General features: G+C 31.4%; 1 protein-coding gene, 3 long non-coding RNA genes and 1 pseudogene across 11 annotated transcripts in view; 2 read left to right on the forward strand and 3 right to left on the reverse strand.

The window, feature by feature from the left end:
* LOC126698432 (disease resistance protein RPM1-like) overlaps positions 1-23537 on the forward strand; it is a 99755-nt gene that overhangs the window by 38012 nt on the left and 38206 nt on the right. The window lies entirely within an intron of this gene.
* Positions 1-23537, reverse strand: part of LOC126699725 (phospholipase SGR2-like) — a 111643-nt pseudogene that overhangs the window by 4593 nt on the left and 83513 nt on the right.
* Positions 2746-11975, forward strand: LOC126698439 (uncharacterized). Its single transcript, XR_007646469.1, has 2 exons — positions 2746-2968; positions 11777-11975. It is a non-coding gene; the product is annotated as an uncharacterized LOC126698439 (long non-coding RNA).
* LOC126698435 (uncharacterized) lies at positions 4940-10194 on the reverse strand. Of its 2 annotated transcripts, XR_007646460.1 has the most exons (4): positions 9940-10194; positions 9151-9201; positions 8532-8685; positions 4940-5309 (listed from the first exon to the last, which is right to left on the reverse strand). It is a non-coding gene; the product is annotated as an uncharacterized LOC126698435 (long non-coding RNA). The 2 variants fall into 2 exon arrangements; XR_007646461.1 differs by lacking the exon at positions 9151-9201 and having other exon boundaries at positions 9940-10191.
* Positions 20014-23264, reverse strand: LOC126698437 (uncharacterized). Of its 4 annotated transcripts, none has more exons than XR_007646463.1 (4): positions 23188-23264; positions 22864-22951; positions 22543-22695; positions 20014-20347 (listed from the first exon to the last, which is right to left on the reverse strand). It is a non-coding gene; the product is annotated as an uncharacterized LOC126698437 (long non-coding RNA). The 4 variants fall into 4 exon arrangements; XR_007646465.1 differs by having other exon boundaries at positions 22864-23065; XR_007646462.1 differs by having other exon boundaries at positions 22864-23258.

Genomic DNA, 23537 nt, shown 5'->3' on the forward strand with positions numbered 1-23537 from the left:
CATATTTAATGTCATAGAATCATCATCAAATTTTGGAAAACGATAGGTTGCCAGTGGAGAGAGAGAGAGATGGTATAGAAAAAAAAAACCAATACAAAGTAATAAAGAGTAGATAAAGAAAAAAAAAAACCAAACGTCAATTAGTAATCGTTGATTGGAAAACAAAGAGGTTGTTAGGAGAAGTAAAAAATAAAATAGAGATTACCGTGTGGAGAACATTAAAAACTTTACAGTGTAGTAACATAAACTGTTTAATTCACTTAAAAAATTAAATCAACAATCAATAATTAAATACAATCATAGTACTAAATTTAAATTTAAAACTAATCAAATTCTAACTATGGAAACCATATTAATCATAACTAAAAAAGAGATGTTCTCTGATAGTAGTAGAAATTGAATAAGAAATAAAGTTAGAAAATTTAAAAATCCATTTTTTGACATTTCATTTAACCTTATTTATAATATATATATATATATATATATATATATATATATATAATTTTCATGCACTATTACTTTCGAAAATCTAATGAACAATGCTACCTCTCATTTATCGTCTTTGTTATGCAAATCATCAGTTAGTAAATATATGATAATGGTAAGAAGCGTTACAAATGAGATCACTAAAAAAAATATAAAATTAATTAGCCACTATCATTATGGAGTAGTAGTCTATAATTTTACGCATCCAAAAAAGTGGAATATATAGAGTTTTTTTTTAAAGGTATGTGTAAAGATTCACTATGTGTGTGTGTAAAGGTAAAAAAAAAAAAAAAAGGGTATATTTAAGGTTTTTGTTAACTTAAAAACTAATGAAAATCAAATGGTTAATAACTAAAATTATAGTATTAATAAAATATTTAATGAGACCATCCTAAAAAAAATTACCGCGCGCAACGCGTGGGTATGCGACTAGTTATAAGATAAAAACCAAATAGGATAGCTTGAAAAAATGCAAAAAAGGCCAATAAATGTAAACACATAAGAAGAATCATAGTGATAGTTGTTGCTTAAACATGGTTTTGTGGGATCAGATACATTAATCATTACATGCTAATTGCATGAACATTTTGTGCCGAATGTTCAAACGAGAAGTTAATGATGGAAGGCAGATGATAATAGTTGCACACAATGTAGATAGTGAGTACTTGCCCAATAACAAGCAATACTTGACAGAACCAAAATTATGTATAAAATGACTTTTTTTAGAAAGTAGAAAGCGGGTACTTACGTATGTGATCCAAGGGCTTGTAAGTATGGATGCTCAAATATTTTATCCTGCACGAACAACATCAAACTATTATTGGAAAAACATATTTCAACATGCAAATACAACTCAAGTTCAACTGAATCTTAATCACAACATAATCTTATAAATCACAACATTGATATCAGTTACATGAGTCTTTTTCCACTTCAACGCTTCAAAAGTCATGTTCTTTTCTTACTCTTTGGAAATCTTCTTACTACTACCCACGTATTTTTTTAATCCCCTTATCGGCTTACCCCTAACACTCCTTCCACCTATATCAACTTTTTTAAACTAGTGCATCTGTAGATCTTCATTGCACATAATGAACCATCTGAGGTGACTCCCGCATCTTATCCTTGATTGATGCAATGCCAATCTTTGCATCAATATCTCAACTCCTCATTTGATTTTCCTTATGTTGCGAGTCATCCATCTGAACCCTCTTAACATTCACATCGTGTCATTTATCTTAATGCTGCCATGTCTAAGACCTACCTGTGCTGGGTACAAAGCACAATGTCGATATCCTTGTTTTAAGATTAGCATGCAACAAGGTGGGGATAAATACAAAGAATCTGGCAAGAAAGCTGCTCCAATGATCAGATTAGGTCCTTATATGTTGAACTGGTACTACCTCATCCATTTTTAATGACTTCTAACAATTAACCCGTGCAAGATGCTAATCCCAGTTATCATTAGAAATATATGTGCAGTATCAGTATGTGCATGTGCATGACCATGTACATTTTTTTTTTTTGTTGAGAAACGCATGACCATGTACATGGTTGTAAGATTTAGCATCAAATTGGTAAAACAACGCACTTGAAGCATGTGATCAATCCGTCCTTCTTCACTTCCGGTTAATCTTTGAATCATAAGAGAACCATATGATCTCCCCTCTTTTTCTTGGGAATCCTCTCCCTCCTCTGCAATATAAACATTAGAATTTTTACATGTATTAATAATATAGATCAAAGAATATAAGATTGATTAAAATACTTCTCCACAGAGCCGTAGATTGGCTTAAATAGCAAAAAATGGATTTCCATAATAAATAACGATTAGTTTGAGCCACCACTCAGTGGAGCTGGATTATAGTATCAAAATTAATTTTTGGTCGTGGGGCAACAGTTTGATTTATTTTTCTCTGTTTTTCTTGTTTCTTATTTGTAAAAAAAGCAGGGGCCTGTGGAAAGGGGGTTGGGGGGTTGATGTAGATACTTGGAAGAGGACCACTCTGTTAAGATATATTCCCCCAATCCTCCTTACCTTTATGAACAGGAGGAGAATATGAAGTGACAATTAAAGGGGGGAAACAGAAAAAGTAATGCAAAACAGAAGGGTGAAAGATTATGTTACCTTCTAGGCTATCCATGCTTCTGGATTGGCAAACTGTGAGTGCTTTAGGATTTTTTTTTTTTTTACTTTCTTTGGTACCATAGAATCAGGCTCACTAATGCTTTCTATTGCTTGATTGCTTGTAGTTTGTTTTAGCTACCATCTTGGCATATGCACATCAAGTTCCTCGAAACAGAGAGAATTAGTTTCTTGGTCTGACTCTTAATGCTGTGTGTGTATGTAAAGCCTACCATAGGTTTGAGGAAAGTCCTCTGTGGACGTTGTGTGATTGGAAGATACAAGATGGTGACTTATGTAACCCCAAGACTTTCACTGGATTTTTCATTACGTCTTTCATGCATATGATTTTCAATTGTACGTATAGAGGTTTCTTAGACTTGGTTTGGATATATATGATGTCTTATTTGAGATTTGGAACATGTATTGGTCTGTTTTAATAAGCTACATATTTGCTCCATTTGTTTATATATATAAATATCTGTGTTTCAAACTTCCAAGTGCTTACTTTGCTTCTTGTATAATTTGAGAACTAGTCATCATGGAAAACTTTGATTAATAACAGCTTGGTACATGCTTACTGTATCTTTTTGTTGATTCCCTTGTACATGCTTCTATCCATTTGAGAAGCAACATTTTAGTTCAGAAATAAATTTCCCAACTTTATACATGTTGTCCCTCATACTTTCCTCACAGGTATTCCCCTCCCAAAGCTGAGACATGGTTGTTTTTACTTTTTAGGAGATTGTGTAGGGGGGCTACTGGACTAGTGCCTAGTTTATGGGTAGACGATCTTAGTCATACTTTCTTTTTGCATCGTCTCTTAACCTTAGTACCCTGTAGATGTACAAACTACTAGACAGTAGATGAGCAATCCCCTTCCATTTCTATACCCATGCTTGAAAATGATGAGATAGTGGTTGTCTCAAGTTGAGGAAAAAATAAAAAGGTTCCCAGTTTCTGTTTTAGTTTTATACCGTATGCTCTTTAGTTTGCAATTCCTGTATAAATGAGATGTGATTAAGGCTTATTTTATTTTTTGATTAGTATAATCATAGTTTAATTGGTTTCCCTTTATTAATGCATCTTTGACCATTAACCTATGGTTCTTGAGTCCTCGTTAAAAATCTTTGACTTACATATAAATTCTTAATGAGAATTCCCTTTTTTTTCCTCTGTTTTTTTTCCAATTCTTCTTTTGGGTAGCAAATATGTTGTTTTAAACTGTATTTTTATTACATTCCTCATTGTTAGGTTGTCTGTTCGTGAAGAGAAATTAGTGCTCAAAGTCATAATATCAAACTAATACATGTTGGAACAATTTTGTTTCAGTCTTCTAATATGTGATCAGAATTGCAACTTGATACTTTCGTGTTACCTAAGTTAGCAATATCTATTTGAATTTGTAATCGTACTCTTAGTCATGACTCAAGTTATTATTTTGTTATTCAGTGTTGCCTTTGCATATGCTAATATAACAGCCACTTTTTGTAGTTTTTCTCCTCTACCAGATGCATCTCTTTCTCTTTTGGTAATCATTTTGATAGTAAGAAGTAAGATGTCTCTTCTCTTTGCTTACAAATATGCTTTCCTTCTTGTTTTCCTCGAAATATATTTTTGTTGGCTACAGCTTTGCATGGGTCTGATCTTGAGCATTATTCATGACTAGTGTTTAACCCGCGCAATGCGCGGAATCGTTTTACATATTAATGAACTTTGCATTTAACATAAACTTATCATACTTCTACTACATATATTCAAACTTTAATAACATAGTATATTTAAGCATATAGTGTCCAATACCTAAAACAATATACATTAAGCTGTTATGAATATGGGGACATATAGGTTCAGGCATGTGGGTCAATGGTGACAGAGGAGCAGCCCCATGCTAAGTTAATACCATTGGAGTACTTCCTCATGGGACATGAGCCATCTCAATTAAGTGTCAGCCCAAGGAGTCCCTTGAGTCCATCTTGCATTGCCCCGAAACTTCTTTCACCCGAAAGTATGGACTTAAAGTTGGTACATAAAAGGGGGAAAAGGAAAGATGTAAGGAAACAAAAAATTTAGAAAAGGAAGTATATATGGTCATTCTTTAATTTGTAACCATCTATGTATATTAGTTGAGGTTGACTGAACTGTCTGTAAATCCTCCAATAATTATTCATCAGTGACAAAAAATTTGTGATAATAAGAACAATAATTGATGGTGACTTTGCTTTTTCCTAGTTTTAAAATATGTCTTTTTCTTGGCACATTATTTAATTGCAGCTTAATGGTAAAACAAATAAACCAAACATAAGGATGATCAACACATAAACACCCTAAGAGCATTCACATCAGTTGGTTGGATAATATGAAGTTATCATCAAAGAATAGCTGCAAGGCTGTCATAGCAATAGAAATTTCACAAACTATAAACAAAAAATTAACCAAAAGATATTAAGATGATACCACTAAAAACCTGTCAACTTAATAGCAATCACATTCATTGTTTTATTATTAAAAATTCACCCACCAGGTAGGAGGAAAAACAAAAACTGAAAATTAAATTGAATTCTGTAGTTGCTATTTTTCCTCCTTCAATTTTTCTTCTTCTTTGATGCATTTTGTTTAGTAGCATTGTTTCGTTTGCGAAGCATTTGAATAAGCATGCTATCATCTTCTCATTTTCCATCTTCAGCAGGTTTATAAGCTGCAAATAGAGAATTGTTGTGAGAATCAACATGATATTTTCTTTCATAGTAGTTAATTTTCTCAAAAGCTAAACAAACAAAAATATATATATTTTTTTTTAAATCAAGCTAAATTATATTATTTTCAAGCTTGCACAGCCCCAAATCTTGCAAACAGAAAATGGTAATTCTCTGTCTTTCTTATAGTTTTTTCAGCATTCAAGAAGCCCCAAAGGAAATTGAAGAAAAAAAAAACTGTTAACTAATTGACAATGTAAAGACTCACAGATTGAAAAGCTTTAAAATCAATACTTGCAAAGAAAAGGAAACATGCCCATCAAACCAATATGCTCAAATTCCATATCCAATTTTGAAAGGCTTCCATGTGGAACATTCTCCCCTCCCAAGTCAAAGATTAACTTATGACTGAATAGAAGTTTAGCAATTATATATTACAAATCAAAACCAAATCTTACACAAATACCCACAGCAAAACTGCTTCTAACCTAAATACGTACCTTAATTACAAAAAAATTCAGATTATTTAAAATAAATAAATCTAACCCAAATACCTAAAACAAAACCAATCCAATCAAAATACCCATGATATTTATCACCTAAGAGATTAGTGGTTTATAAAAGAGATGAGATGATTGCATACGGTATTACAGTTTTAATCCAGATCTAATTCAAATACTCAAAAAAAAATTTATTTTAAACCCAATACCATAATTAAAACCAAATCTAACTCAAATATCTAATCTAAAACAATCCAACCAAGTGCATTCGAAGATGCTGATTCAGCATTAGCTAACTTTTTTTTTTTTCTTTTGAATTCCAATGTGCCTCTAACATTTATATACTGCACAAAGTAAATGTATCTTAGAAACTTGATAAGGAACTTTTTAAAAAAAAAAAAAAAAAAAAAAAAAAAACATAAATGCATATAAACCACAAAGTTTGATCATAATCTATGTTTTGTTTAAGCTACCTCATGACATAAATTTTCTTAACCTCATTAATTTTAGACACATTCTCCTTAGTCTATCCATTCAATAGATGTTTAATCCAATTTCACAACTCCTACTAAACCATACTAACTAACAAAATAAAATAAAAAATCATATTTAAGTCTAAACTTATATGCATTTTATAATGCATAACATACATGCCAACCAAAAAACTTGACTGGCATTTAAATCATCATTGATCCAAATATATTGCATACGGAATTACAAACCTTTTTAAGCCCTTCGAACATTTCTATAAGCTTTCTATAAATCTTGAAGAAAGAAAAACTACTAAGCACTGCAGTTATTGTCCCAAAAAAATGCACCTAAGACTTTTCTTTTGCCAATAAATTTCTATGTACAAAATATAAATGTCTACACTAAGCCAGGAAGTCTCAGATGTCTTCCATCACAGCTGTTATTTGCCAAGGCAGAGCCCCTTTCTTAGAAATCTCTCCCCACCAATCTTTCTTTTTTTTTTTTTTTTTTTTTGATACAAGAGATTGTATATAGTAGAGATAAACTATATGGTTGTTACTTCTACATTACCTACCATAGAAATACAAAGAGTAGTACAACCTCAACAACCATTATGATTTTAATCAACAATATTGTACACTAACACATCAGGCATAAATTGTCAATATGATTGGTTAGTAATAGGAAAAGAAGAAAACCTAAGAGCTCATAAATTTAGCAAAGTAAACATACATACATCATGATTAACGCTTTGCATGAGATTCTGTGTGTTTTTTGAAGAACAAAATTGTATTTGAAGGTTGGTTTATTTCACTTAATGTAATAGTAAAATATGAAAGGGGGCGGATGGTTAATTGTTCAAATAATGATGCTCATAAAGTGCAGGTGTTTTGCTAATAGAAATAAAATTGACTGGCATTGTTTTCAAGTGCAAGGACAGATTGGGGATAATGTATGTAAGAGGAAAAGCTACGTAAATAGAATTGATATTTCTAATTGAAATTACCTCTGCTTATATCTCTGCAAGTTCTTTTATAGTCTTAGATACAAATTTCTCAGTCGCTTTGTCAAATGAAATGAATGTTGTTGAATCGGTTTTACTTTCTACTTGGACATGTATCCTATACTTGTTTCAGTTGCAAAGTTGTTAGTATAATGTATATTTTTATTATGTGTGCATTTGTAAATTTACAAATAGTTTTTCTCGTTTACCTTTGATACCTTTGTCTCTAAGTTCCACTCCAAGTCCTTTATTTAAGATATTGATTTTCCATTATGCAAGGAAAGTTCTCTATCATGTACTTCACGTGGTCTCCTTGGTATAATTTGTGTAACATTAATGTCCATTGTGGTGTTCAATCTATGCATCACCATTTGACATGTTTTTCTGTTAGTTTGTTGAATATTTAATTTTGATATATTAAAAAAAAAAAAAAAAAAAAAAAAAAAAGGAAATAGGATGGCAGTAGTTACTTCCATTATAATTTAACCCTCCAAAATTCTATCAAGATTTTTCCAAAAAGCATTTTATTCACGTGTTGCAAGGGCAAAACCGAAACAAAAGAGAGACTACTACACATTGATGGGTGACTGTAAGACCAATTTCTTAATGCAATCTTAAGTAACAGGTTGGAAATTAAGGATTGTTTGTCAATAGATCATGCCTACTGTCAAATTTTAGTACATTTTCAAACTATAGTAAGACCAAGCACCAAAGTTTACTAAAGACGTATAACCCCTCTATTTATGATAATTTTCATTACATAAGATTAAAGGTGGATTATAATATTCAAAATATTACCTACGGCCATCAAAAACTCATACTCTAAGAAATGATAATATGTATTTGTACAATGATAATCTATTCTTCATGGTTAGGATTAGTTGCATATTGTCAAGTGGAATGTTCCACAACAATTGCTGGTCTTCTATTGTTTTCTCTTCACATTTAAGTGCCAAAAAGAACTTAAAAAGAAAATACATGGGAATATAGACATTATCTGTCACCAACAACTTTATTATACCCTGTTTTGTCCTCTATATTCAACACTTATAAGAGGCATTAAAAAAGCTCAATAAATCTTCATGCTGGTCATGCCAATATGCACTAAAAATATGAAATAAAATAACATTTTAAAATAAGATAAGTTTGAAGAAACAATTAACAGAAATAATAGAAGTCCTATACACAAATAGAGAGAAGTACAAAGTATGCCATATAAGAAAGGTGAAAAAGAATTAAAAGTTTAAAACCTGTGTTAATGACAGATTGTTGTAGACAATAAAGGCTATCCTGCAAAGAAGATTAGCCAGCCGCATTGGGTCTACCAATCATGTTGAAATTGCATCCTTTGTTGGTAACACTTCTAATTCTCTCATGTCTCATTGCCACCCTACTCTTTGCTCTCTACATAGATTGAAATATAAATAACACAAACAGAAACAATAGACACCATAGGTTAAAATTCAATCATAACTCTAAAACAAAGAAAGAACCGATGAGGTATCCAAAAAAAAAAAACTTGAGGAACATTAATAGGTCCATGCCAATTAAAAATAACTGATGTCCACACCATTATAATTCCACACAATCCAGGGGCTCCAACAAAAGGCAAACACAAATAGAGAAACCAAGATTTTGAATCAGGAATTTAACAAAAAACCAAAGGCATGAATTTAAAAATGCTCATTACGGGAAAAAACATAAAATAAAATAAATTCTAGCCCAATTACTGTAGCCAAATCCAAATCTAACTGAAATACATAAATCCAAACCTATCCAACCAAATGACTAAACATAAAATCAAGTTATGGACTAAACATAAAATCAAGTTATGGTATAATTTAAAAACGAATAAACAATAACCTTTACCTGTAGTGGTTCTGGCTACATGACAGATTCTCTACTTATCTCCGCAACTTACTGAAATTTCATGGTATTTAAATACCAGAAGTAATCCACAATTATAAAAGTATACTAACAAATGTAATTGAAATTTGAGACAAACAAAAAAAAAAAAAACTTTAGAACTTGATCCATTTCCTTTTACTATTATACTTTTAGATTTCACAATTTAAACCCATTAAAATCCAACATCAAAAACAACAAAATCAAGACTTAAAAGTATCTTTTTAAAAAATATATAGAGAAAGTTATTCTATCAGATTTCAAAATCCCACAATTTCACTCCCCTTAAAAAAACAGAACAGATAAGAGGCCAATAAAACACAGGTAGGATTTTCATATTGTGAGTGTTTTCCCTGATTTTAACAAATAGAGAGGAAAAGGGTTATAAATCCAAATTCCTAAATTGACAGCAAACCATAATCGAAGAGAATGTAAGGAAAAGAAATTAATATCTTTGCTTTGATTAAATTAGAGACTCTAGATCTGCAGAGAAAGAAATTGAATGATTTAAATCCAAAAAAGAAGAATTCAAACAAACCATTACCGAAGATATTTAATAAAAATAGTCAAATATCATAACTCCGAATTCCTTAACCCTAATTTCAGGAAACAAAATCTCATTGCAATTGTATAAGTGGAAAACATATAACAAAATTAATTTAACTTTAAAAATTTGAGGAATTCAATAATATAGAGAGAAAGAAACAAATACGTGAATCTTAAATTGGAAAAAGATTAAATTAAAGAACAAACCTGTAGCCTGGATTGAAGGGATTGAATATTCTTGAAGAAAAAGATTAGGGTTCGTGAGAAGAGAGAGAGAGAGAGTTTGGGGATATTAGAAGAGACTGTATGGCTCTTCTTCATCTTGATTGGTGTCTGATGTTTTGGGTTTCAGTTTTTGATCTCTCGATCTCTCTCTCCTTCTCTGTTCTCAGTAACGCAAGTGTTTTTTGGGAGTATTGTAAGCCCTTTTTTCCCTTTCTCTGTATCGCAATATTGGCAGGGTTTTTTTTTTTTTTAAGAGAGAAAATGTTAAGTAGTCTAAAAGATCGGTAGATATTTTTTAATTCCTACGTTTTTTTTTCTTTTAACAGGTTTTTTTTCTTTTTAATATAAACAATTACAGCCAAACAGTGTTAATTTTTTAAAAACAATATTTAAAGTTACACATGTCTGAATTTTAGGTAGAGACTTTTTCTATTTGTCATTATCTCCTTAATTCTAGAAATTCATTTTCTCTCAGCTTCTGCTTTTATATATATACTAGTTAAAGGCCCGTGCGTTGCACGGTTTTATATTAAAATTTATAGAATATATATATAATCATTATACCAAATAAGTAATTATCAAACGGAAGGAATAAATTGCTTTGGTACATCAAATATAAAATGATAACACCTCAATACAAAATTATTTTCTAATATGCCAATTGTGCTATAATATCATTTGTAGTTACATGTATCAAACTATTTGCATATGAATATTATATCTAATGAATCTACAATATAAGTGATTTACAGTATTGTTAACAATAATATTAATGATTAAAATCTTTAGACAAAGTAACATAAAATTAGCCACTTTTAAAAGATAGAACTATTCGAGAAATAAAACATTTGTTCTAATTTTTTCCATGCAACGCACAGTTTTATACATAAAATTAGTGTAAATGAAAAAAAAAAAATGCAAAGCTCTACATCTAGATTACAAACCTGAGCTCAAAGCAACACAGAAGAAATATGACTATAGAATTGACACAGAATTGACACATAATTGACACAGAATTTCTTTTAAGGGAAAAATGCACCAACCGTATATATACCCCCACTTTTATATTAGATAATTTTAAGTTGTAAAAAAGTTGATAACTTGATATGAACAAAAAAAAAAAAAAATGGAGTTTACCCAATCAAGAAGTTTAGGTTTTTTTTTTTTTTTAATAAATAATTTATCCCAGAAATATAGTTAACGTTATTAGCTAGATTGTTATTATTATTATTATTATATATTTTTTTTTGTTTACGTTAAAGTTAATATGAAGAAGTATTTTTTTTTCCAGTAGTTTTTTTTTTTTTTTCTTAGATAAACTACTTAATGATAGTTACATAAAGAGGTGATAGTTTTCAGTTTTTTTATTTTTTATTTTTTCATTTTTGAGATAAACTAACGTGAAGTAGTTTTTTTTTCTTAGATAAACTACTTAATGATAGGTTTTTTTTTTTTTTTTTTTTTTTTTTTTGAGATAAACTACTTAATGATAAAAATGAATTAGAGTCCTGATAGTATATTATTCCTTTTTAGTTCTTTAAAAATCTAAAAATTTAATAAAATTTCTACAATTTGGTGAAGCCAAGTGACGCAACCACGGCGTCTAAACCCAACTTTTATTATATATAATATAATATGATATGATATAGATATAGAATATAGATTACCTACTCTGATATCATGACAAATTACCAATTATTTTTAAAACTTAAACTGTTAAGAAAGATGCATTTAATCATTTAATTAACATTCTAGCAGATTGATTTTTTCTTTACCACATCTTGGAAGTTGTGGTTTCACTGAAATGAGTCTTGTCTAGGTGATGGCCCTAAAAGTCCAGACGGAGGACATGGGGAACCAGCTTTGCGGTGGTGGCCACCTGTAACAGGTGATGTTAAAGGCACTAAATTGCTGCTAAGACGCATAGAAACACTGTACATGAACAACCATATTAATTGGATGTTTGGATGCTATGGAGTTTGCTTGGGATATTGGTGTATTTCAGATTGTGCTTAAAATTTCAAGTAGATTCTTGAAACTATTCAAGAATCTAGATTGTTTTTAAATTGTGTTTAAGAAATACAATTTTAAATGTTGAAATCGTATTTTGATAATACAAATTTTAATTAAATTTTGTCCAAGTTGAAATCGCATTTTAAGAACAATGTTTTAAGGGATGAAAAAAGAATATTTTTAAAAAAAAAAACAAAAAAGTTTAGATTCTCAAATAATTTCAAAACAATGTCAATGTAAAAAATTAATATAAATATTTTGCAAATTTTGCGACACATCAAAAGTGTGGCCCAGTGGGACATCTTATAGAAGATGTTCTTAGCTTACAGTGATTTTTTCCAACTTTTTTTTTATGATTTTTTTTTTTTACCAACAGGAATACATGATTGTGTCCTGAAGTATTTAACAAATCTGTATTCTAATCCTTAATAAAATGATCACTACATTCTAATCCTCACGTGACCTTTTCCTCTGAAATCTTAATTTTATGAATCCAAAAATGGAAGAATTTCAAGCAAATACCACGGTGTATTCCATCTCAAATGCTTAATTTGACATTTAGAGTAGCGGTTTATTACTTTTGGACCAGTAAAGAGTACCAAGTAATTTAGAGTATGGTCATGTAACATTGCTGCATAATCTGATTAAACAGATTCAAAAAATCAATCATCCAGTCCAAGTGATCAATCCCAAGTCATATTTGAAAAAGCCAAGATCCAATGTCCAATGACAATTACTCACCGATGCCTCCAAAAAAGAAAAATATAGGAGATTATTGCTAAATGCCATCTCAACGTAGACCGTGACATCTTTCTCAATATAAAAAGATGATGGCTATACAAATGTGGAGTAATAATCCAAAACAATTAATGTCACAGCAATAATTAAAAATAAAAAATAAAAAAAGCAGACAAATTGTGAAGGTGAAAGCAAAATTCATAGAAGGAGCCAAGGAGGGGTGGAGATTCTTATGTCAGGGGAAGACAACAACCCATTTGAAAATGAAATAAAGCCGTCCGCTAATGGATACTATGATTTCACCTATACAATGGATACTATATCATTCAAACGACTAACATAGTGATAAAGCTACCAATCATCATTTTATAAACAAAAAGTAAATGAATCTCCCTTGGTGAATGGTTGAGGGAGTTATTGTAATATATATATATATATATATATATATATATATATATATATATAGAATGGTTTTTTCTAATTGGTAATTACAAACACAAGCGATAGTTTACATAGCAGATTACAATTTGCCTTTATCTCTATCTGAATGATGAGCCTTATCATTATCATGATGGTGTGCTGCATTATCCTTATCAATAGGGGTGTTCACCAAATCGCATAAACCACAAAAAACGCAAAAACTGCCCGCAAAATGACATAACTGCACCGCATCACAAGTAATAATGCACCACACCGCATGGTGTGGTACAGTTTGCGATTTTATAATAAGAAAACCGCACCGCACCGCACTCTCTCTATATATTAATATATTTATTTTTTTAATATTAATTATATAATTAATAGTTTAATAACCATAGTTTTCAAAAAAAAAAAAGTTTAATAACCCTAACAAGTGTTGATTAGGAAAGCCAACTCAAAATAAAGAAAAACTAGCACAATAATTTAAAACTTTGCCCAAAACAAAGGAAAAAATTAGTTTTGGGCTGGGCAGGAAAAACCCAAAATTTAAAAAATTGACTGGCTTCAAACTGAATCTTATATAGCTCACCACACATATGACTGCAAAAATGAGATGCGATGCAGTTATGGTTTTGGCTAAACTCTAAACCACACCGCACCACACATGTAACCGCAAAAATGAAGTGCAGTGCAGTTATGGTTTTAGTTAAACCACACCGCACCGTACCACGAACACCCCTACTTATCAATAAGTAAGCATTCCCAACAATGCTTGCTATTGCATTATTGCTTGGAGTTTGATTTAGTTCCCATCTTGGCATAAACACATCAAGTTTCTTGAAATAGAATGAATTAGCTTCTGGGTCCTCTCTCAAAATACTATGTTTTATATGTATTTTGGTGTGTGCATGTATGAATGTGTGTTTGTAGGCATGTTCTGTATGTGGGCAATGCTTGCCATATGTGCCAGGAAAGTCCTCTATTAATGATGTGTGATTGGGAGAGATAAAAGATGGTGACTTATGTAACCCTAACTTTTTTTGGATTTTTCATTATGTGTCCTTCATGCATGTCAATAATCCAAATCTTTGATAATTTTCAACTGTATGTACAAAGGTTTCTTAGTTTTGGTTTGGTTAGGATGTCTTATTCGTAATTTGGAAATGATTTTGTCTGTTTTAATAAGCCACATGTTAGCCCATATTATTTATATATATATATATATATTTATATATATATAAGTTTTACTAAAAAGTTTATATATGTCTGTGAAATGCTAGATATATACATTGTTAGACCACTTTATAATATCATAAATTTTTATGAGTGAACCTTGACAAAATGTACCATATCTCTATTTTTTTGTTTCGCTAGTGGTAGAATCATGCTGAAAATTATGAGTTTGCCTTGTTTGCTTCAAAAGGATACTGTTTTGTTTGGAGTTCCAATTCTAAGTATCATTTGGATATTATGTTTTATTGTTCAATAAATTAATACTCAAGACTTTCTTTCTAAATTGTTTGTAACAAATTTAAAAGTTTGAACTCTAAGATACCTTAGTGGCAAAGTTGTTAGAAGATTGTTACTGGTTCAATGGTGGAATTTGCTCCTCTTCACTGTGTTGTATGTAATTTAGCTTGCGCAAATGATTAACATCCCTATTAATTGTTTTCTATTGTTCTAGTGAGTTTTGTAGTTCTTCTGTTCATTTTTCTTTGATGTGTGTGTAGATTAAATCCACCAACTCTATGAACCCGATCCAACCCAATCTAAACCAACGCCTAGGGTTGGTATTTTATGGGTTGAAGGGTTTGGTTGGGCTTTTTAGTTTAGAAACTTGGGTTGGATCAGCTTTGAGTTGGCAAAAATTTCAGTCCAAGTAAATCCAATCCATGCTCTTACTTAATAGTTAAAAAAACATATTTAGTTTAAATTTGTTATTTTAAATTATTTTGATTTTTGTAACTAGTTTAGATGAAATTGTAATTCTTTATTTGAAAGTGGGCTTAAATTGTAGAATGAAAACCAAATTTTTTTACTAGGCTTGGCAAAATTATTTCAACCCAATGACCTGACTCAACCCATCGTGTTTCCTACAGGTCAAGCTAGGTGGTCTTTATAGAACTACATGAGTTTAGTTAGGTTTGGAGATTTCTCAATATATGAAATTTATGTTGGATTGAAAAATACCCTAAACCCCTAATCTGTCCTCATTTATGATAATAATTAAGTGGAAATTACATTTGGTCTAATGATTATTTAACACCCTATCTTCCTCACCCCAAGCCAAACTATTCAAACGAATTGAATAATACTTTTCATGAACCCATTTTCATTACCCTGAGAGTGAGTGAGCCAAGCCATAAAGGGATTATGTGCTGCCACTACTTATGCTTCAAAGTATTACATCTCATTACTATTTTACACTCTTGTAGTCTTCTAGATGTACTCCTTTCCTCATATAAACTTCCATACTGAGATTAAATTATGGGGAAAAGAAGTTTGAGTGGATATGTTAATGGCATTGACTTCCTTGACAAATTCAATGAGGAAGACAGAGCCGCCATGATTATTCTTCACATAAAGCATGCCAAGCTGGATGAAAAATTTGCCATAGCTTTGCATGAAATCAAAAACCAAAGAATTAGGCATAACCAACATGTAGCAAATATAGCAAGCCATAACCCATTCAATGTTTTCCAGGAAAACAAAAGTTATTAAGCCTGTCCATGAAAGCCTATGCTTACAAGCCCTTGTATTTTCCACCATTCCCACGCCTCAACGGCCTCATAGGAGCATGTTTTAAGGCCTTTGAGAAGCAATTGATATCTAGCGATGTAAGGGGTGACCAAAGCAAGCTATCTCTGAACAAACTAGGAGCCCGTTTGGTCATAGAGTTCAAAAATTGTTGCTTAAAAAGATGTGAAAATTGTAGTTTAAAAAGTGTTGTTGAAAAATGTGTTTTTAGTGTTTATAAAAAAAAAAAAAAAAAAAAAAAAAAAAGTGTTTGGTATCATGGTTTAAATAACGTGTTTCAGTGTTCAAAAAACATAAAAAATGTGTTTGGTACGTGTGTTTAATTTTGTAAAAAAAGCTGAGCAAATGTATGAAATAACAATTTTTAAATCAGGAGAGAGAATACTCCCGTTCGTTGCTCATCTCTTTCCACTACCTATATCCCTTCTATTCCCTCAGCAGAAAACCAAACCCCTGCACTCCTCATCTCCATCAACGCCTCAGAACATCCATGGCTAGGCTTCACGTTCTTCGGATCTCATCTCCACCGTCAGCATTCCAAGATCCAGCCCGAGATCGAATGGCGCTGGATTTGTGAGGGGTGAGGTGGAATGGCGCTGGGTCAGAGGAGTAATGGAGGTGGGTGAGAATTATGGAGGTGGGTGAGTTCGGACTGTGTGATCTTCTTTGTATATTTGGGTTTGGGGGCTAAAGAGATGAGAGTACATAGAGGAGAGGAGACAAAGATTAAAAAAAAGTTGATCAGGTGGGTCCGAGCACAGTCCAAAAAAGTTGATAAGTGAGTTCAATTTTATTACGGAAGTGCCATCGGAAACATCGGTTTGTTGTTTAAAATCAACTCCGAGCACATTCCAAAAAATGTTGTTCAAACATGGGTTTTGGAGCAACAATTTCCAAACAACCCTGTTTTGAACTCCGTGACCAAACACATTTTTTCAAATTTTGGACACTAGTGTTCAGTGTTTAAACACTGAACACTGTGTTTTGAAAAGACAGACCAAACGGCCTCTAGGTGTGGAAAACTTTCTCTTGCCATTGCTAAACAAGATTGAATTTGTTGATAATGGAATTCCTGTCACTGTGTGTGACGTGACATAAAAGGTAGACAATACCCAATGGCATTCAAGTTTTGGGGGTCTAAGGTATTCAAAAATGTGGCTGCATTAATCAATAACATTGTTGAATTTAATTGTCATCAAAGGAAGATAGCATATTTGAGCTACATTAGTTAATATAGTAACATAGTTGAATATAAATAGAGAACTTAAGGTATAACATATAAAGAATTGTATTTAAATATTAATTATAATCCCTACATATTAATCAATATTAGCTAGATATTTTTAGTGCTAGGAAAGGGAGTTTGCATTAAGTGTTGGTATTAAGTATTATATTAGCTAGAAGGGAGATTTAGCTTCTTCTTCTTCTTCTTCTTCTTCTCTTCTTTTTTATTTTTTTATTTTTTATTTTTTTTATTCGGCAGTAGTAAACTAGTAAGTACTGGAAAGAAGTGGATTTGACAACATTTTTTTTTTTTTTTGATGAAAATGTGGGTTTGACAACATTGCAATAGTACATTTTGGAATGATAATAAACTCTTTTTTCGTTTGAACCATGATTGTTATTCCCATGACTTGATCTATTTGCCATGATTTTGGAATGCACAAATCGGCCTCAGTGGATTCGTAGCCAGGATTTATACCTAGTTGCCATTTACCAATCATCTTACGCAACAACTTGCTAAACCTTATTTATCAATCTGTTGGCTTGTAGCAAAATATCAATATGATTAAATAGTATTTCAATATAATGAATTGATTTGTGAAGTTACACTCCGCTTCAATTTTCCATTTGATAGCTAACAAAATCACCACAAAAGTTGTAATTTTATACAATAAAGCTAAACATTTACACCATCTTTTGCAATTCTTATCACCCAAAGAGAGAGAGAGAGTTCCATTAACACTTTTCTATATCATTCTCTTGTGTCTACATGTTTCTTGAACAACATTGTACACTATTTGTATATTTCAAAGTTTGAAATAGTGATTTATTTCCTTGTAAATTGTGATATGCGGTATAACGTTGAGGACAAGAGCATCAGTGGGATAAAAACGCTGTCCTATTTAAAAGGACTGAAGAATAGGAAATTAACTTAAGCTTGCTTTCCTCACACGATTAGCACGTGTTGTATTTAAATATTTGTTAGCTTGGCTGTACTATAAATTTTTGTAGCCTATTGTAATTGTGATTTTACTTGTGCAATATACAATCAACATTTTCACTTGCCAACGGGGGCTTGGTTAAGTGGGTAAAGTTATTTCGCTTCATGCACCACACCTAAGTTCGAATCCCGCTGCTCGCAGGAGTCCATTAGTGGGCATCCTTAGTGGGGTAACTCCCCACACAGTGGTACAGGCAGGCCCCCGAGATCGGGCTACCCCGTCCGAGACCATCTAGCATCCTGCTCGGGGGTGTAATATAGCCATAAAGGCCCCCATTTTTCGTTTCTAAAAAAAAATAAAAAAAAACATTTTCACTCATTTCCTCTCAAACTTTCTCTCTAGAATTCCATCCCAAATTACTCTGTTTTGTTCTTTCTTTTTCAAAACAGAGTAATTATTCATTCTTTTTTCCAAGATTGATCAAAGCGCCATAAAAATCTTGTTCCATAGCGTTGAAAACTGAGTTTGTTTAAAGCAAATTGTTTTAGCTACCATCTTGTCATAAACACATCAAATTCCTTAGAAATAGAACAAATCAGTTTTTGGGTCAGACTCAAAATGCTGTGTTTGTATGTATTTAGTTGTGTGCATGCATGAATGTATGGTTTGTATGCCGGTAAATAAAGCTCACCATATGTTTGAGGAAAGTCCTTGATGGACTTTACTGGATTATCTAAGCTTGCATGTGGTTTTCAATTGTATGTACATAGTTTTCTTAGATTTGATTTGGTTATGATGCCTTATTTGTGGTTTAGAACATGTGCTTGTCTGTTGTAATTTATTTATAAATACTAGCCTCAAACCTATGCGATGCACGGGAAAGCTATTGAAATGATACACATAATTGTATTTTTTCTAATTTATTCAAAATGAGGCATGTGCCTTAAAAAAATAGAAAAAAAGAAAAGAAAAGAAAAGAAAAAGATTATTGAAGTAATGAAGTTTGATATAAGTTCAAAGAAAAGAAAAGAAAGAGATTATTGAAGTAATGAAGTTTGATATAAGTAAGAGCCAATATGCCATAATTTTCATTTTATACAAATTATTACACTGTAATAATTATACATATTAAGCATGCATTACCACCATGTCAAAATATCAAAGCTTGTATAAGAAAGATTAAGGGCGTCAAAACTCAGAACAACTATTGGTCACATGGCAGATCTGACATTCATCCTTTAAGACAATTATATTAATGACATTGTAGTGTTGAATTGGTACATCAATTTATGTCTGTGCATAACATCAAGTTTATGTTATTCCCAGTAAACTTTTTTGATATGAAACATTGGCTACACCATACCATATAATCCTTCTAGATGAGGAAATAATTTTAATAATGAAAACTCACATCACATCCCAATAAATATAAAACTAATCTAATTAGTGATTATACATGGCTTCCACTTGTCATGAATGACAATGATCATTTATTGTATACATCGTATCACTGTATGTTGTAGTCTCTTTTTTCACCACAAGATAGGGCAAAGTTAAATCGTGGTCTCAAAGTACTAATAAAAAGTGGTTTCCAAGCTCTTGGCTGAGTTCTTCCTTTCCCATGGTGACTTATATGCTCCCAAAAGTGTAGAGCTCACACGCCTTCGGGGAAAAAAAATCTTATTAATTTCCTCAAGGAAATAGAAAAGAAAATTTCCTCTTAATCAATTAAATAATCTCTTTCTCTAGTTTCACCATTCAAAAGTTGAATTTAGTAAATAATCATATAACCAATTGCTGCACAAAAATAAAACTGGCAACGTCATCTTCATCTAACACATATATTAGGTAACTTTAATACAATGCTTTATTATGTTAATAATGAAAATCTATACAATGCTAACAAAAGAATTATAAAAAAGATAAAGATAAAGATAGAGATAATTTAGTAGAAAGCAAACCCGAAAGAGAAAGGACTTAAAGCAATATCACAGTCAGAGTAAATCTTTTCCTTTCACTTGTGGCTCAATTGACCTGAAATTTCATGGAATTAAATAGCTAAACATAATGATAAGTTACTGAATTACATGCTCTTTCTAAAAAAGAATTTGACTTAAATAATGTAGTATATTTAAGCATATAGTGTCTAAAAAAAGAATTTGACTTTAAGCAACAACAACACCAGCAATTATGCAGCTACTTAAGCCTCCAGCAGCAGCACCAACATGAGTTATGCAGCAACTTAAGTTGAGCATTATTGCCACCAATCATGAGCATTGGTTCAGCCATCATAAATCCTGAAAATTAGTCTCATTCTGGTAAAAACCCAAACATAGAAAATCATTGCATCAAATCAAATCTAATCTTTGCCAAACTCAAGGAGAATATTATGCAATAATATAAATCATGACAGATCATATTTAACCCCACCCTCTGATTTCATAGTGATTACAAAATTAAGAAAACAATTATAACATATGAAGTACATTACTAATTACATAAAAACAAAAGGAAAATATAAAACAAACTGATACAAACCCAGAGGAGAAAGAAGAAACGGAACAAAGTGGTAGATTTTTAAGTGGGGAGTTTTCTTACATGTTGCAATGGCCTTAATTGCAGAGAAAGGTTTAAACCCTCCTATCATTGACCTTCTTAACCAAAATTCTCAAAAAAGAAACAGTACTGAAGGCAGTTTCATATTCTCAAACACTTCTACCTTCTGCATAACATTGATTTTTTTTTTTTGGCTACCAAGCATGGTGCTCAAAAACTTTCAAAAACTACAACATGGCTGTACAAATGAACTGCAAGCAGTAGGAAGGGGTAATCACAAATTTAAAAATAGTTGATTTCTAAGGACCATGCTATCAATAACTTATCAAGGAAAACTCATAACAAAATGAATTGCATGGTTAACATTGGGAATAAGGCCAAAATCTAACTCTAACCTTGGTCCCATAGGCCATAAATTCAATCATGCAGGCCACACCCTGTAATTGTTGAATCAGAACATATAGCTGATTACGTACATACTTTCAGATCAATCCTCACGTGCTCCAATTATACAAATATAAATAACCATATATCTTAGGCAACAAACTTAAGTGGACCTCGAGGCAGCTTGTACAAAACTTGAAGTCTTGAACTTAAGTCCATTATTAGGACCTAACAGTTGTATCTACTGCAGAAATGCCTATGTTGGATAAGTTTGATTGGATCAATTTCAAGCTTAGTTTTTCTTCCAATTAAACACTAACAATCTATTATTAATCCAATAAGTAAGCATTTCATGCACATGCTGATTTGATTTCAAAAAAAGTTCTAGAGAATTACTACAATAAGTAAACCATTTAGCAAAATATTCCACATAATATAATCTTTTCAAGGCAGGCATTTTATCAAACACACATCATGCATTATTATTGCAACCACTGCTGCATATAATCTTATCAAAGAACTACCTACAAATACATTCAACTCAAAACCCAACAACTAAATCCTTTGGTAGACTAAGTTCTCCAAATTGCAATTGCTAGTACTTCAAATGAAATTTTTGAGGCTGAAAGTATATAGAACATATACAGCACATTAAAACACACACATACATGAAGGAGAAAAATCTCATAGATCATTTAATCTGAAAATAAGATGTCAAAATCTCAAACACGTAAAAGCAGCAAAAGAAACATCACAAATTTATGCATAAAGCCATGCCTTATATGACTTTTAAATAATCCAAATGCAGCAATATTAGAAGCAATTTTAAGGATTATTCCCTACTCTCAGTGGCTTTTGCAACATAAAAATCACAATCAACACATATACATCTCGTAACGAACAAATAACATATTTAGGGGGGAAAAAGATAAAAATAAAGAGGAAAACTTACTGTTAGCAGTCCTGGCGAGTTAGTGGTGGGAGGGTACACGTTGGCAGGAAGCTGGCTTGACAGAGGGGCTGACCTTATTTCTATCTCCCTCTCTCTTTATTTATCTCATTTTGTTCTATGTTTAAAGTTTATTAACGGTTATGGGCTCTCATTTTAAGTTTTTTTTTTTTTTTTAAAATAAATAAAGTGTGGATCAGTAGGTTTTAATGATTAGGAGTGTAGATATTGAAAAATTCAGGTGCTAAGGAAAAGCAATTGTAGTAAATTATAGACAACAGAAACCATCTTTGGGGAAGGAAAAGTATTAAGAGGATAATTAACAATGTTATGCTTAAACTTAGATATATGGTGTTGCAAAGAAGAAGCGGAACAGAATTCATTCAAATATCCAAAACAAACAAAATGCTAAGAAAAAACCAAATTGTAACCGAAAAACCTTTATTAAAACCATAAATAACCGAAATGCCTAGATTAAAACAAAGCAAATACCCAAATTGCCAAACATAAATCATAGTTATCGCAAGATTTTGGTTTTTTCTTTTAAAAATTAAAATAAAATCAGAAAACAAAGAAAGGAAAAATAAATAAATAAAAACTCACCCTGTAATAGTGTACCACCGGTTGAGGGAAGCCAGTTTTTTGGTGGTTAGAGTCCGACGGTGGTGCTGGCCCAAGATGTCTCCCTATCTCCCCTTATGCATACGTTTTTTACATTTCATGCCAAACGGTAGGAAAAACAATGGCAGAACCCATCTATTTTTTGAAAGGGGTCAAAGAACAACAGTTGACAATTCAGATTTTAAACAGTTTAAAACAGAAACGAATGTATATTGGAGATCTAATATGATAATTCGTAAACTAAATGCAGTGGTGAGAAGTTTCAGGGAAAAAGACTATTTGATGTAAAAAAAGAGTGCTAACCTTTAAAAAATAATGTTGCAGAGAAGAGATGAGGCAGAGCAGCAAATGATATGGCAGTTGCAGTTAACGATTACATTGTCCTCATTAGCTTGAATATGAATATCAAGATCAAAAACTCAGGTAAATAATTCCTTAATATGCATTAACACAGAGTTTAGCAAAATCTTCACTCTAAACTTCAGATTTGGCTAATAAAATCAATCTGTAAAGAAAAAAGCTTGCTAAAACATGCAAATCAGAATCAATTCAAACACAAATACACTAAATGGACAAAATCTAATACGAAGTATAAGATTAGTAGAAGGGAAATCAGACCATCCTAACCTATCAGTTTGTTCCAGCAACTCTTCTTGGAAGTTACCCAAGTGTTGTAATTGACAAAGATCTCAACAAATTTGTAATTTCAATAGAATTACAGGGTCAGAATTAAGCTTTCAGATTTAACTATTAAAATCAAGGGTGACACTCCCAATATCTTCAAAACAGAAGGCAAATATGATAAATTAGGTTTACAAATTAGGTATAAAATATTAAATAGAATAGATTGAAAATAACATAAGAAAGGCAGAATTATTTAATAATAAACAAATTTTGCAAATTAACAAAACAAAACTCATAAACATAATAATAAATGATGCTAAAATACATTCACTGATTGTGCATGATGTGTGGAG

Source organism: Quercus robur, chromosome 9, assembly GCF_932294415.1.
Source record: "Quercus robur chromosome 9, dhQueRobu3.1, whole genome shotgun sequence".
In the NCBI taxonomy this organism is placed as follows: domain Eukaryota; kingdom Viridiplantae; phylum Streptophyta; class Magnoliopsida; order Fagales; family Fagaceae; genus Quercus; species Quercus robur.